Genomic DNA, 15,388 nt, shown 5'->3' with positions numbered 1-15,388 from the left:
TGATGCATAGGAATGAAGTGAGGGTAATGTATTCTTCCTTATGTTTTTTTTAAGACCAGACTGGTGATTTCATTGATGAAGGGAACTCCCATTGACAAAATTCCCTTTACTAATACAGATTCCCACTGAGCTTCAACCTATGATCTTAGAGAGTTGCTTGAGGGCACTAAGAGCAAAAGCCATTTAAGCAAATTGCTTGTCTAGGATCACATAGGCCCTATGTGTCAGAAGTAGAGCTCCAATTCTCCATTCATAGCTCTCTCTACTATGCCATGCTATTACTATGACCATAAAATGTTCTGTGATGATGAATTTCTGTTTAAAAAATAAAGTGGAATACAAAAAAATTATTTAGAAATATAGTCTACATGTTTGAAAAAAACCCTTTTTTTGATAAATACTTCTCACTACTGGTGTCATTTGCTAGCTAGAAAAGTGTATGAGCTTTACTTGAAGTAAATGTTTGGATTCCTTTCTACGGCAGTTAAAAAAGGGGACAACACTGGATCCTTAAATCTGCCTGCAGCCTACCTGACATTGTCCTCACTCTCCAATCATTGTCTTTTCCACTGAGGGCTTGGGCTGGCCAGCATGGACATGGCTTCAAATTATAGCTCTGTTACTTACTACATGTGTAAGCTTGTTCAACAGTTAAACTCCTTGGACCACAGTTTCTCATCTATAAAATGACAGGACCATTGAACTAGATGACCTGTAACGTTTTTTCTCTAAAGCTATGACACTCTTTGTTCTTCTGTTGCTGGCTGAATATTTGAATATTCCTGACTCTTGGATTAATTAAATTCCTAATGACTATTTCTAATTTATTCCTAAAGATAATATGTGTATACCTACATACAATATATATGTATCATATACATACACTATATATACATATATGTGTATGTGTGTATATATACACACACATGCAGTACGTGTGTATGTATTGAGAGAGATGAGAGTACAGAGGGGGGAGGAAGAGAGTGAGCAAGAGTACTTCATTAGGTAACCAAAGGAAAAAAAAAAGCCATTTAAAAAAATGCATAAATATTGGATTGATTAGTGTACACACCAAAGAAATCTTATCCTAAAGTAACTATGACCTTAGCCAAACATTCACTGATACAAATTTATTTTTAATCACAGTTTTTTTTTTCTGCATGATCCTTAGGTGATCTATCCACTAAGCCCTGAAATCTCCTAGGACTTTAGTCTTTCTTTCTAGTACTAAAAGCTGCCTGCTTCCCAGCCTTTTTTGGAGGGAAGGAATATTCGAGGCTGGTGCTCCCTACTGAACTTCCCATCTATTTCCTATTTCTGAAAGACAAGACTTATTTTCATCTCTTTATACAAAAATAAAATGATTGATATTTTCTTATCCCAAAGAATCATCACACATTTTTGGCCCTACTTTTCATTTCCAATTTAACCCTCTTCCATTTTTTTTTCCTTTTGATACTTCAACAGTCTCTCTTTCTCCTCCCCTTTCCCCCTCCTTCTCTTTTTCCCTTTCTTCCCTGACCCAACTTTTCTCTCCTTCTTCCTTTTCCCCATAGGAAGGAATAGTCCTTTCTAAAATCTCACTTTACAATTTTACACTAGAAACAGTGGAAAGGCTTTGGATTTAGAAGTAGGATAAAATCCTATTTTCCCCCTACTTAGTAAATGTGACATTTTCTGAGACTGTTTCTTCATCTGTAAAATGGAGAAGTTGAACTAGGTGGCCTCTAAGGTTCATTTTATGATCATGTGATTTCATAGTAGGTCCTATTAATTTGTCATCAATGACTTTAATACATTTTGGTTAACGAAATGGCTTATGATGAAAGAAGTCTTTGAAAATCTACAGCATTACATTATATCACAGTCTGCCTCTAGAAGGAGCTATAACCTTCCAGATGTAATACGCAGATCTCAGGCATTGTGACTTTTTATTTGATAATGGTGATCAGTGGTGTTCTTGTTTGAGTTTTACTTTTGGTGGAAAAATAGACATTACCCAAGGCCATCCAGAGATTCAGGGTGAGGAAAATAGGCTTTCTTGGGCATGAAAAATATTTCATTGCTTTAACATTTGACAGAATGATACCCTTAGTTTTTAATGATCATAATTTTATTGTGTGTAAATAACAATTTGGTGAGGTGAAAAGAACACTGGATTAGGAAATAGGTGATCTGGATTCTAATACTAGCTCTGCCACTATCTCAGTGATCTTGGGCAAGTAACTTTGATTTTCTGTTTTCGATGTCCTTGTCTGTAAAATAAGTGGATTAACCTAGATGATCTTTAAAGTTCCTTCTAGCCTAATATCCAGTATAACTAGGCTTAATTTATTCTTAGCCATGGACCTGTGATGGCTTTAGAAGAGATCAGGAGAAATGTCCAGTAATTTAGAAGGAAGATGAAAATTAGATAAATGAGTTTGACCTAAGTGCTCATTGGATCCATTAGGAAGGATTTAAGACTGTGACTTACTGGGCCAGATGGATTTAGCAAAGATTTGTTTACCTTGAGATCCTAGAGCCAAAATTCTCAAGGCTTTATAAGTCAAATAGAAATGATTTAAAAAATTGAAATGATCCAAATCAAATCAAATTAATAAAAATTAGAAATGGAGAAATAAAACCATTATCTGGTGAAGAGGGAGTAATTTCTAGGCATAGATTTTGCTTTTGAAAACTGTCATATGTATTTATACAGATGGTTTAGTTCTCAAGAAGCCATTAACAATATGAGACTAATGTTCATGGAGTACAAAAGATCTCCTTCATACAGGCTACAGTGCTTGACCATCACTGTTTCCCTGTACAAATAGCCACTGCATATTTAAGGCAGTGTCAGAGAAGATCTGTTAAGAGCCAGAAAAGCCTATCAATAATTAGACAAAATTGCAACATAACTGTCTGTGTACTGTATGCAGAGGAATGGCTTGTCTCTCTCATTGAACACAACACAGAGCTTTGTATATTTTTGAAGCTTGCTCAAGTATGAATTCTGCCATGATGATTTCTAGTGGCTGCAGAATTCATAAATTAAAATTGATCAATCATTTCACCTTTGGCAACCTTCCTTCTTGCTAATTTAAGAAAGATGGTGTGTTTATTTTCTCTTTCCTGCTATTTTAGTCATGCATCTAAACACAGATGTGACAATTAAATGGTCTGAACCCAGTTGGTCTCTCTCCAGGTAATTTATTTTGCATTCAATCCAAATTTCTTAAGTGAATTTTGCTTGCCTCTAGTGAGGCACCATCTGTAATAACAAGAGTGACAACACTGTTGTTGCCTAGGTTATGCATACTTAGATTGACTGAATTCTTCACCTTATTGTTATGTTTGAATCTGAGAAAAATTCTGGAATTCTCTTTGGTCACAGGTAGAACATGGGTACAAGGTCATGAACACAACATACTTCCAAACATCAGGAATTAATTCTTTTTCCTGTCTTTCATGTAGCATTTTGATGATTTTATTTAAAGACAGTATGATTTGTATAATTGATACCATATATTGTTTGCCTCTTCATTGGGTTGGGGAAAGACTGAAGGGAGAGAATTTGGAACAGAAAGTTTTAAAAAAATGAATGTTAAAATATTAAAGCATATATTTAAAAAGGCACTGTGATACTGAGGACAGAGCACTATACTAAGAATAAAATATATATACGAATGATAGCCCCAGGTCTGCCAATAACATCTATATGAGCTTGGTCAAGAGACTTAATTTTTCTGGCTTTCCTTATCTGCAAAATAAGGAGATTGGATTGAATAATCCTACGTTCATTCTAGCTCATAATGCTATGATTCCATTTCCTTCAGAGATTGGAAATGTATTAATATTATTTTATTTGATTTTTTTAAAGAAAAGAAAAACAGGAAATTTTCAAGGGAGAGTGATCCAGTTTGTGAAGAGAATTGAAACAATAGCATATTAAAATAGGTTGGAGGAATTGGGGATGTATTAGGGATGAAAATCAGACTGGGTGGGTGGGGCAGATATGTTCACCTTCTTTGAATGATTATCATGTGGGAAAGGGATTAGACTTCTACTTGGTCAATTAAATGAGGAAAGTGTATAGAAAATGTATCGGAAGATTATAGATCAACTAACTAAAGGAAGAATGTCCAAAAATTAGAACTATTCAAAAGTGGAATGAATATATGCATGCCACAGTAAATTCTCCATCACTGAATTTTTCAAGAAGAAGCTGGATGTTTATTTGTTAAGGAAATTATAAGGAGAATTTATGCATACATTGTTTAGAACAAACATGTACGAGTTGGAAATGTGAATATCAATCAACAAACATTTATTTTTTAAAAAGTTTTTTTATAGTTAATTTATTTTTAGTTTTCAACATTCACTTACACAAGATTTTGAGTTCCAAATTTTCTCCCCATCTCATCCCTTCCCCAACCCCAAAACAGCATGCATTCTGAATATCCCTTCCCCTAATCTGCCCTCCCTTCTATCTCCCCGCCCCTTCTCTTATCCCTTTTCTTTTCAATTTTCCTGTAGGGCAGGATAGATTTCTATACCCCATTGCCTATGTATCTTATTTCCCAGTTGCATATGAAAACAATTTTTTTAACAGGTATTTTTAAAACTTTGAGTTCCAAATTTTCTCTCTTCTCCCTCCCCACCCATACTCACTGAGAAGGCAAGCAACTCAATACAGGTTATATATGTGTAGTCATGCAAAATGTTTCCATAGTAGTCATGTTGTGAAAAACTAAATATATTTCCCTTAATCCTATCCAGCACCCCCATTTATTCTATTGTCTCTTTTGACCCTGTCCCTCCTTAGAAGTGTTTGCTTCTGATTACCCCCTCCCCCAATCTGCCCTCCCCTCTATCATCCCCCTGCTTTCTTGTCCCTTGCCCCTCTATTTTCCCATAGGGTAAGATAGATTTCCATACCCAATTGAGTGTGTATGTTATTCCCTCCTTGAGCTAAATCTAATGAGAATAAGATTCATTCATTCCCTCTTACCTTCCTTGTTTCCCCTCCAAGGTAAAAGTCTTTTCTTGTCTGTTTTATGTGAGATAATTTATCCCATTCACCTTCTCCCAGTATAATCCTCTCTCACCCCTTAATTTTATTCTCCAGATATAACTCCTTCATCTTCAGCTCACCCTGTGACCTCTATCTATCTATCTCTCTCTCTCTCTCTCTCTCTCTCTCTCTCTCTCTCTCTCTCTCTCTCTCTCTCTCTCTCTCTCTCTCTCTCTGTCTATCTCTCTATCTATCCATACATATAATTTTCCTCCTCCAACTACCCTAATACTGACAAAGGTCTCATGAGTTACAAATATCATCTTTCCATGCAGGAATGTACAAATCAACCTTAACAAGTCCCTTATGATTTCTCTTTCCTGTTTACCTCTTCATGCTTCTCTTGAGTCTTGTATTTGAAAGTCAAATTTTCTATACAGCCCTGGTTTTTTCAAAGAATGCTAGAAAGTCCTCTATTTCACTGAATGTCTTTTTCTCCCCTGAAGGATTATACTCAGTTTTGCTGGGTAGGTGATTCTTGGCTGTAATTTTATCTCCTTTGCTCTCTGGAATATCATATTCTAAGCTCTCCATTCCCTTAATGTAGAAGCTGCTAAATCTTGTATTATCCTGATATTGTTTCCACAATACTTGAATGGTTTCTTTCTGGCTGCTTGCAATATTTTCTCCTTGACCTGGGAACTCTGGAATTTGGCTACAATATTCCTAGGAGTTTTCCTTTGAGGATCTCTTTGAGGAGGTGATTGGTGGATTCTTTTAATTTCTATTTTTCTCTCTGGTTCTAAAATATTAGGGCAGTGTTCCTTGATAATTTCTTGAAAGATGATGTCTAGGCTCTTTTGTTGATCCTGGCTTTCAGATAGTCCAATAATTTTTAAATTCTCTCTCTTGGAAAGAAGAAAGAAAAGCATAAATGGGGGAAAAAGGATGGAGAAAAAGACACAGATAGCAATCATAACTGTGAATGTGAATGTGATGAACTCTCCCATAAAATGGAAGCAGATAGAAGAATGGATTAAAAACCATAATCCTACAATATGTTGTTTACAGGAAACACATTCAGAAAAGAGTGACACAGGGTAAAAGTAAAAGGCTGGAGCAGAATATATTATGCTTCAGCTAAAGTAAAAAAGAACAGGGGTAGCAATGAATGTAATGGAATACTATTGTGCTATAAGAAATGATGAACAGGCTGACTTCAGAAAAACCTGGAAAGACTTGTAGTCTGATGCTGAGTGAAATGAGCAGAACCAAGAGAATGTTGTACACAATAACAGCCATGTTGTGTGGTGACTAATATTGATAAACTTAACCCTTCTCAGAAATACAAGGATCTAAGACATCTTCAGAGGCCTTATGATGGAAAATGCTATCCTCATCCAAAGAGAGAACAATGGAAGTTGAATCACTATCTTTTTTTTTTCTCTTCTGTTGAGTTTTGTTTCCTCTTTCTGATGGTTCCTCCTATTGGTTTTAATTTTTAGCTACAACTTCACTGATGTGAAAATATGTTTAATAGGAATGTAAATGTATAGCCTATATCAGATTGTGCTTTGTCTTGGGGAGGGTGGGGAGGAAAGCGGAGAAAAATTTTAACTCAAAAACATATGGAAGTGATTGTTGATAAATCAAAATTAATTAATAAAATAAAAAAAAATTAAAAAAGAAAAGATAGCCAAGGCTAGCCTCATACCCCAACTAACTAAATAAATAAATAATTTCTCTCTCCTGGATCTATTTGCCAGGTCAGGTGTTATTCCAATGAGATAATTCATATTGTCTTTCATTTTTAAAATTCTTTTGGTTTTGTTTTACAATGTCTTGATTTCTCATAAAGTCACTAGTTTCCAATGTTCCATTCTAATTTTTAAGGAAGTATTTTCTTCAGTAACCTTTTGGACTTCGTTTTCCATTTTGTTAATTCTGCTTTTCAAGGCATTCTTCTCCTCATTGGTTTTTTTGGACCTCTTTTGCCTTTTGGGTTAGGCTATTTTTTAAAGTGTTATTTTCTTCAGTATTTTTTTTTGGGTCTCCTTTAGCAAGCTGTTGACTTGCTTTTAATTATTTTCTTAATCACTCTCATTTCTCTTCCCAGTTTTTCCTCTACTTCTCTTACTTGTTTCTCAAAATCCTTTTTGAGCTCTTCCATGGCCTAGGACCAATTCCTATTTTTCTTGGAGGCTTTGGATGTAGGAGCTTTTACTTTGTTGTCTTCTGGTTGTATGTTTTGATTTTCTTTGTCACCAAAGAAAGATTCTATGGTCTAACTATTTTTGTGCAGTTTGCTCATGATCCCAGCCAGTTACTTGAGTTATAAACTCTTTGTCAAGGTAGGGGTCTGCTTCCAGTGTGAAGAATGTACTGTCCCACTTCAGGGGTTTTGTGCAGCTGTTTCCAGAGACATTTCTAGGGACCTGTAAATTTTCAGTTCTTCCAAGGTGGCATGATCAAGGGCAAGGTGTTTACTCCTTTCCTGGACTGTGCTCTGGTCTATGAGTGATCACAAGCACTTTTTTCTGCCTTGGAAGTGTGAGGAGGTTTTCTATTCACCTCCACTACAAGCTCCACCATGCCAGCCCTCCTTCTTGCCCCAGTACTGCCACCAGAACCGTGACCCAGATTCAAGCATGGGCAAAGCAAGAGAATCCTGCACCAGTAAAGAGATCCCTGTGATCCCCACTCTGATCAGCCACTTGATTCCCCCTCAGTCTGTGTGCCAGAAGATCAGAAGCAGCCACTGCCCCAGAGCTGCACCAGGACTAGGACTGGGCTGAGTTTCTCTCACCATGGTCACAGACTTTTCCTACTGACCTTCTAAGTTGTCTTTGGTGTTTGTGGGTTGAGAAGTCTGGAAACCTCCACAGCTGTCTGTGATTCAGTCCTCTGAGTCCTGCTCCAAGTTTGCTGAGGCCTGGTTTGCCTGCTTACCCAGGCTGAACTGCATTCCTCTCCTAGTCTGGCGCAATAGGCCTTTCCAATCAACCCTCCATATTGTCTTGGGCTGGAAATTTGTTTCACTCTGTCTTTTTGTGGGTTGTGCTGCTTTAGAATTTGTTTAGAACCATTTTTATAGGTATTTGGAGGGGTTTGGGGGAGAGCTCGAGCAAATCACTGTTTTTCCTCCTCCATCTTGGCTCTGTCTCCCCAATAAACATTATTAAGTGCTCACTATGGTCCAGGGCCTGTGCTAAGCACTGGGGATGCAAAATGAGGCAAAAGATAGGTTCTTGTTCTCAAGTAGCTTACAATATAATAGGGTAAATGAAATGAAAACAAATATATACAAAGCAAGCTATATAGAGGTTAAACATGAATTAACACAGGGAAGGTTCTAGAACTAGGATGGATTGTGGAAGGATTCCTGTAGAAGGTGAGATTATAGCTGGGACTGAAAGGAAGCCTACAAGCTGAGAAGATGGAAAGAGGAGGAAGAATATTCCAAGCATGAGAGACAACCGGAGAGAATGCCCAGAGCTAAGAGATGGAATATTGTGTTTGTAGAACAGCCAGGAGGCCAATGTCACTGGCTCTAAGAATACGTGTAGGGCAGTAAGGTGTAAGAAGACTGGAAAGATAGGAAGGTGTTAGGTTATGAAGGGATTTGAATGTCATACAGAATATTTTTGTTAGCTCTTGGAGGCTTAAGGAAACCATTGGAATTTATTGAGTAGAGTTGGGGGTGACATGATGAGACTTGTGCTTTAGGGGAATCACCTTAGAGGCTGAATGGAGGATTGTTGGAATGGGTGTAGGGGGAGGGGGTGAGAGGGGAAGAGGAGACTTGAGACAGGCAGGCAGATCAACCAGTAACTATTTCAATAATCAAGGCATGAGGTAATGAGGGCCTATGCCAGAGTGGTAGCAGTATCAGAGGAGAGAAGGGGGCATTTTGGAGAGATGTTGAAAGGTGAAATCAACAGGCCTTGGCAACAGATTGGATATGGAGAGGGTGAGAGATGGTGAGGAACCAGGATGATTCCTAGGTTATGAGCCTGAGGGTATTCTAATAATAAATCCCCTGAAGTGGCCACAAATATTTGCACTATTCAAAGTAAGTGGTACCACTGGTAAGTGGTTCTAGCTCAATGGAAATATTCAGTTCAAATTTGTATAATGCTCTCACTTTTACTTCAAAGGATTCATTATTCACAGCAATCTAGAAATGATAATGTACATAATGTTCCACACTAATGGATCTCTTACCTCTGCAAAAGACTGGTTTTCTCATATTCTTCTTTGGGTTCATCCTCGTTCTTTAATTTTTCAATATTCACAAAACTGACAATGCTGGGCCTAGAGTAAGGAAGACCTGAGGTCAAATCCAGCCTGAGGTCCTTACTGGTTAAGTTACCCTAGGCAAGTCATTTAGTTTCTCTTTGTCCCAGTTACTTCCTCATCTGTAAAATGGGGATAATAATAGTATCTACCTCCCAGGGTTACTGTGAAGAACAAAGGTGATAATAATTATAAAAATGATTAACATAGTGCCTGACACACAGTAGACACTTAATAGATACTTGTTTCTTCCTTCCTTCCTTCCTTCCTTCCTTCCTTCCTTCCTTCCTTCCTTCCTTCCTTCCTTCCTTCCTTCCTTCCTTCCTTCCTTCCCTCCTTCCTTCCCTCCTTCCTTCTTTCTCTCCTTCCTTCCCTCTCTCCATCCATTCTTCCCTCTTTCCTTCCTTCCATCCTTCTTTCCTTCTTTCTCCTTTTGCTCCATATTTCCCTAGGGAATAATTCCTAAGAGTCTGTGGCAGAGGACAATTTTTTAAACAGTAGTTATTGTAGAATGAGTAAAAGGGGGATGGATGGCTGAAACTCCAGGGGCTTTGGATCCGACTTGGAAAAGTGTGAACAAAACCTCTCCTAAAATTTGGAGTAGGACAATCAGAGCCACACAGAATGTTTCTTTTTTTTTTTTAATCAGATGTTGATAGTGTAAGATAGACTTGAAGAGGATCCAGGTAGTTGGACAGAGAATTTATTTCCACAAAGAATTTGAATGTACCTTTAAAAAAAAGTAAATGTAGGTAAGCCATTGAACTTAGAGTTGCAAGTACCAACTGGTTCAGAACCAGCATGGGAATGGCTGGAGCTGAACAGAGCAGGCTAGAGACAGGATAGTTTGAACACGAAGAGAAGTTTAATTAATTTCAAAGGGAGGAAAGTGCTTGCAAGCAGAAGTCCACTCTCTTAAGAGGGTAGACTTAACATATTGGGCAAAGGCAGTGTTTTATGCACATAAGTGGACTGGACCATGACATAATCATGCTTGGCCATTGCCATGGTGAGCTCATGCTTGCACAATGCAGGTGCTCTTGGGTCCTGTGGGAACAGCCTCCAAGTAGATTGTCTTCCACAGACAAATAGAACCAGAGTTAGCATAGCAGGGGCAGGAGTACAGTACCTGGTTCAGTTCACTTAGCTATTACAAAAAACAAGGATTGTGAGCATGTCAGGAGATGTGATAGATGTTGGCTGTCAGGTCCTTGGGAAATAGAGAGAGCTAAAATTATAAATCCTTCAGTGAACACCTGGTGCTGGTCAAAGCAATACACTTTGCCAGAGAGTAAGATCATCCAGAGTGCAAAGGATTGCTGTTATACCAAGCTCAGGGCACAGACTACTTGCTGGACCTTAGCTCTGGGAAACAGAGTATCTCCAAAATATTTTGACAGGAGGAACATCAGAGTTTAATCTCTTCATTTTAAAAATAAGGAAACTGAGGCCAAGACAGGTTAAATGTCTTTGCATAATGATATTGGTAGAAAAGGGCAGAGCCAGGATTCAAACCCAGAAACTCCGATTTTAAACCAAGGGCTCTTTCCACTAGACTTCCTCTACAACCTAGGTGAGAAGCCTATTGGAAAGTGGGTAGATGCAGAGCAAATCACAATCCAGGCCATTCTCCTTTCTGTGGATCACCTCCTTCTTTGGCTAATTAAGTTGAATAGATATATTTTATGAAAATTTGAAAACACAGCAGCTAGAAGATGGTAGTAACCATCTTCCTAACTTCATCTTACCTATTTCCATGTTACCATGTCATATGGTTATCATGAAATAAATAACCCTATTGTTTCTATGGCCTTGTGAAACTTCATTCCAGAAAATGGGATTTCAGCAGGACTATGAGAATATAGTCAAGATCACAAGTGCTTAAAAGCACTATTGATATTTAGAACCTGAGATGAAGTGGAAAGAAACAGTGGCTTTGGAGTCAGAGGAGTTGGGCTCAAATCCTACCCAGGATGAGTGACTTTGGTAAGTTATTTAAATTCAATACACTTCAGTTATCTCAATTGTAAAATGAAAGAGTTTGACTAGAAGGCCTCTGAAGGTCCTCCCACCTCTGAGCTTTCTGGCGCTCTGTTCAGGCCAACAGATCCCCACTCTTCCTACCCCTCTACTGATACCACAGCTGAAATGTTACATTTCTGGATTCATCCTGCATTCCTATCAAGTGTATACCAAATGTGGTATCACAGACACATGAGCCCTTGTCTCAGCTACTGCTGACCAAAGGTCACTGCTGCAAACCCCAGCATATATTTCCTTCTTTGACTTCCTAATTTTGCTCTTCTGACCTTTCAGAACTCTCAAGTTCATAGTTTCCAATTTACTTAAAACGAAGGAATAAATGCCAACACAGAGAATCGGGGACTTTGCTCATGGCCCTCAGTTTTGTCTCAGTTATGGAGTACACATACAAGACCTTTCCCTTTATGGCATTATCTCTCTTCTCTTGTAGGAATGCCACCAGCCAGAAAGAAGTTACCTTAAAGAGAACTGCTTCTGGTGAACTAGTACCATTTGAATGCCTCCATTTCTATCTTAACATTCAGTTAAACAGCCTCTTCTTCATCAAGGAGTCAGATAGTATAACAGAACAGTGATAGGATATCTGTACCTTTTTATGCATCTCTTGAGTCCTGTGATTCAATATCAAAATTCCTATTCATCTCTAGGCTTTTTATCATGAATGCTTAAAAGGCTTCTATTTCATCAAATATCCTTTTTTTCCCCTCTTGTAGGATTATACCCAATTTTGCTAAATAGATTATTCTTGACTATAGTCCTGGAATATCATATTCCAAGTCATCTTTTTTGTTATAGCTGTGGCTGCTAAATCTTGTGTGATCATGACAGTGGTTCTACTATACTTAATTTTTTTCTTTCCTTCTCCTTGAAGTGTTTTTTCTCTTGAAAAAGTAGTTCTGGATTTTGGATAAGATATTTTGGGGTTAGTTTTAGGAGGTAACCAGTGTATTCCTTCAATTTCTATTTTGTCCTCTTATTCTAAGACAATAGGGGCAATTTTCCATTATAATTTCTCAAATAAGATATTAAGATTCTTTTGTTTTTGTTCAAAACTTTCAGGTAGTCCAGTGATTCTTAAATTATTTCTTCTCAATCTATTTTCCAGGTCAGTTGTTTATCCTATGAGATATTTCACATTTTCTTCTATTTTGTTCAGTCTTTTGGCTTTGTTTTACTGTTTTCTTGATATAGTGTGGTTTTATTAGCTTCCACTTAGCCAATTCTAATTTTTAAGTAGTTATTTTCTTTAGTATTTTTGCACCTTTTTTCACAAGGTTGGTTAATTCCCTCTCTTTTTCAAAAATAATATTCTATTTTCCTTAATGGTATGTAAACACAACTTTTAACATTCATTATTTTAAACTTTTGAAGTCCAATTTCTCTCTTTCCCTCCTTCTCCTCCCTCCTCCCTGAGACAATAAGCAATTTGATATAGGTTATACAAGTGCTGGCGTGCAAAACATATTTCCATATTAGTGTGTTATGAAAGAAAACACAGATATAACACAAAAATTAAACTGAAAATAATATTCTTCAATTTGCATTAAGACTCCATTATTTCTTTTTCTGGAGGCAACAGAATTTTCATCATGAGGCCTTTGGAATTGTCTTGGATCATTGTATTACTGAGAATAGCTAAGTCATTCAAAAGTGATCATTGTACCATATTGCTGTTACTGTATATAATGTTGTGATTCTGCTCACTTCACTTTGCTTCCATTCATGTAAGTCTTTCCATGCTTTTCTGAAATCATCCTGCTTGTCATTTCTTGTAGAATAATAGTATTCTATCCAATCACATGTTACAATTTGTTCAGCCATTTCCAAATTGATGTACATTACTTCCATTTTCAATTCTTTGCCCTCATAAAATAGCTGTTATAAATATTGTTGTACAAATAGGTCCTCTCCCCCAATCCCTTTTTATTTCTCTTGGATACACACTCAGGAGTGGTATTACTGGGTCAAATGGTATGCACAGTTTTATAGCCCTTTGGGCATAGTTCCAAATTGTTCTACAGAAGGGTTGAATCAATTCATAATTCCACCAACAGTGGATTAATGTTCCAATTTTCCCACATATCCTCCAACATTTATAATTTCCCTTTCCTGTCATATTAGCTAATCTTATAGGTGTGAGGTAGTACCTCAGATTTGTTTTAATTTGCATTTTTCTAATTGATAGTGATTTAGAGCATTTTTTTATGTGACAATTGATAGCTTTGATAACATCTGAAAACTGCCTGTTCATATCCTTTCCCATTTATCAATTGAGGAATGGCTCTTATTTCTGTAAATTTGACTCAGTTGTCTATATATTTGAGAAATGAGGTCTTTATCAGAGAAACTTACTGTAAATTTTTTTCACAATTATGATTACTCTGTATTTCCCTCCATTCAAGTCTCCCTTTGTTTATCCTACTGTATTTCCTTTCACCCTGTCCATTCTCAAAAGTGTTTTGCTTCTGACTTTTACCTGCCCCAATCTGCCCTCCCTTTTATCTACCCCATCCCCTTTTATTTTCCTTTCTCCTCCTACTTTTGTATACACTAAGATAAATTTCTATTTTTTATCCCCAACTGAGTGTGTATGTTATTCCCTCTTTGAGCCAATTCCAGAGAGTAAGGTTCATTAGCTCCCCTCCCCACCTCTCCCATCTTCCCCTACATTGTAAAAACTCTTTAGTGCTTCTTTTATGACAAATAATTTATGTCATCCTACCTCTTCTTTTCCCCCTTTCCCAGCACATTACTATTTCTCATTCCTTATTTTATTTTATTTTTTAGAAAATGATCCTATCATATTTACCTCACACTCATGCCCTCTGTCTATGTATACTGCTCAGAAGCATTATATTTAATTTTGCTGGGTTGTAATCTTAGCTCTTTTGCCCTCCACAACATCACATTCCAAATCCTCAGATACTCAATGTAGAAACTGCTAAAGTATTTTGCATGTGTCTCCATGTTATTAGAATTGTTTCTTTTTGGCTGCTTGCAATAATTTCTTCTTGACCTGTGAGCTCTGGAATTTGGCTATAATATTCCTGGGAATTTTCGTTTTGGGATCTCATCCAGAAAGTGATTAATGAATTCTTTCGATGTCTATTTTACCCTCTGGTTCTAGAATATTGGGACAGTTTTCCTTGAGAATTTTTTGAAAGAAGATATGTAGGCTTTCTTTTTTTTTATCATGGCTTTTAAATAGTCCAATAATTCTTAAATGATCTTTTTTGAATCTATTTTCCAGATTAGTTATTTTTCTGATGAGATATTTTACTGCTTTTATTTTTTATTCCTTTGCTTTTGACTTATTGTTTCTCAATGTATTGTGAAGTCACTAGCTTCCATTTGCCCAATTCTAATTCAGTGGGCTTTTGTAGCTTCTTTTCCACTTGTTCAATTTATTTTTTTAGGAGTTGTTTTCTTCTGTGAATTTTTGTAAATCTTTTCTCATGTTTTTGTGCTTCCTTAACCAAGATGTTGACTCCTTTTTCATGATTCTTTCACATCATTCTTGTTTATTTTCTCATTTTTTCTTCTCTCTCTCTTATTTGATTTTTTAAAAAAGTTTTTTGAAGCTCTTCCAGGAGTTGTTTTTGGGCAGGAAACCAATCCTCACTTTTTTTTTGAGGCTTTGCATACAGACATTTTGACATTGTTGTCCTTTTCTGAGTTTGTGTTTTGTTTTTTCTGTCATCATAGTAACTTTCTATGGTGAGGTTCCCCTCCCCATTTTCCCAGCCTATTTCTTGACTTTTAACTTTATTTTAAAGTCAGGCTGTGCTCCTGGGGAGGGCTACTATCCCTTGCTTCAGGTTTTATATGGTGCTGTTTTCAGGGCTAATTCTGGGAACCTATAAGTTTTCACTTCTTCCAAGGTTATATAACATAAGGAAAAGTATGGTCACTGCTCTCCTGGCTTGTGCTCTGGTCTCAATGACCACAAACACTCTTTTTCACCTTTGAACTATGACTAGGGTTCCCTCTTCCCCGTGGCTATGAGCTCTAGTGTCCTAGTGTTCTGTCTCAGGCCTGGAATCTGTGTTTGTG

Source organism: Phascolarctos cinereus, unplaced genomic scaffold (assembly GCF_003287225.1).
Source record: "Phascolarctos cinereus isolate Bilbo 61053 unplaced genomic scaffold, phaCin_HiC Scaffold_1;HRSCAF=81, whole genome shotgun sequence".
NCBI classification, from domain to species: domain Eukaryota; kingdom Metazoa; phylum Chordata; class Mammalia; order Diprotodontia; family Phascolarctidae; genus Phascolarctos; species Phascolarctos cinereus.
This window is presented reverse-complemented; position numbering follows the sequence as displayed.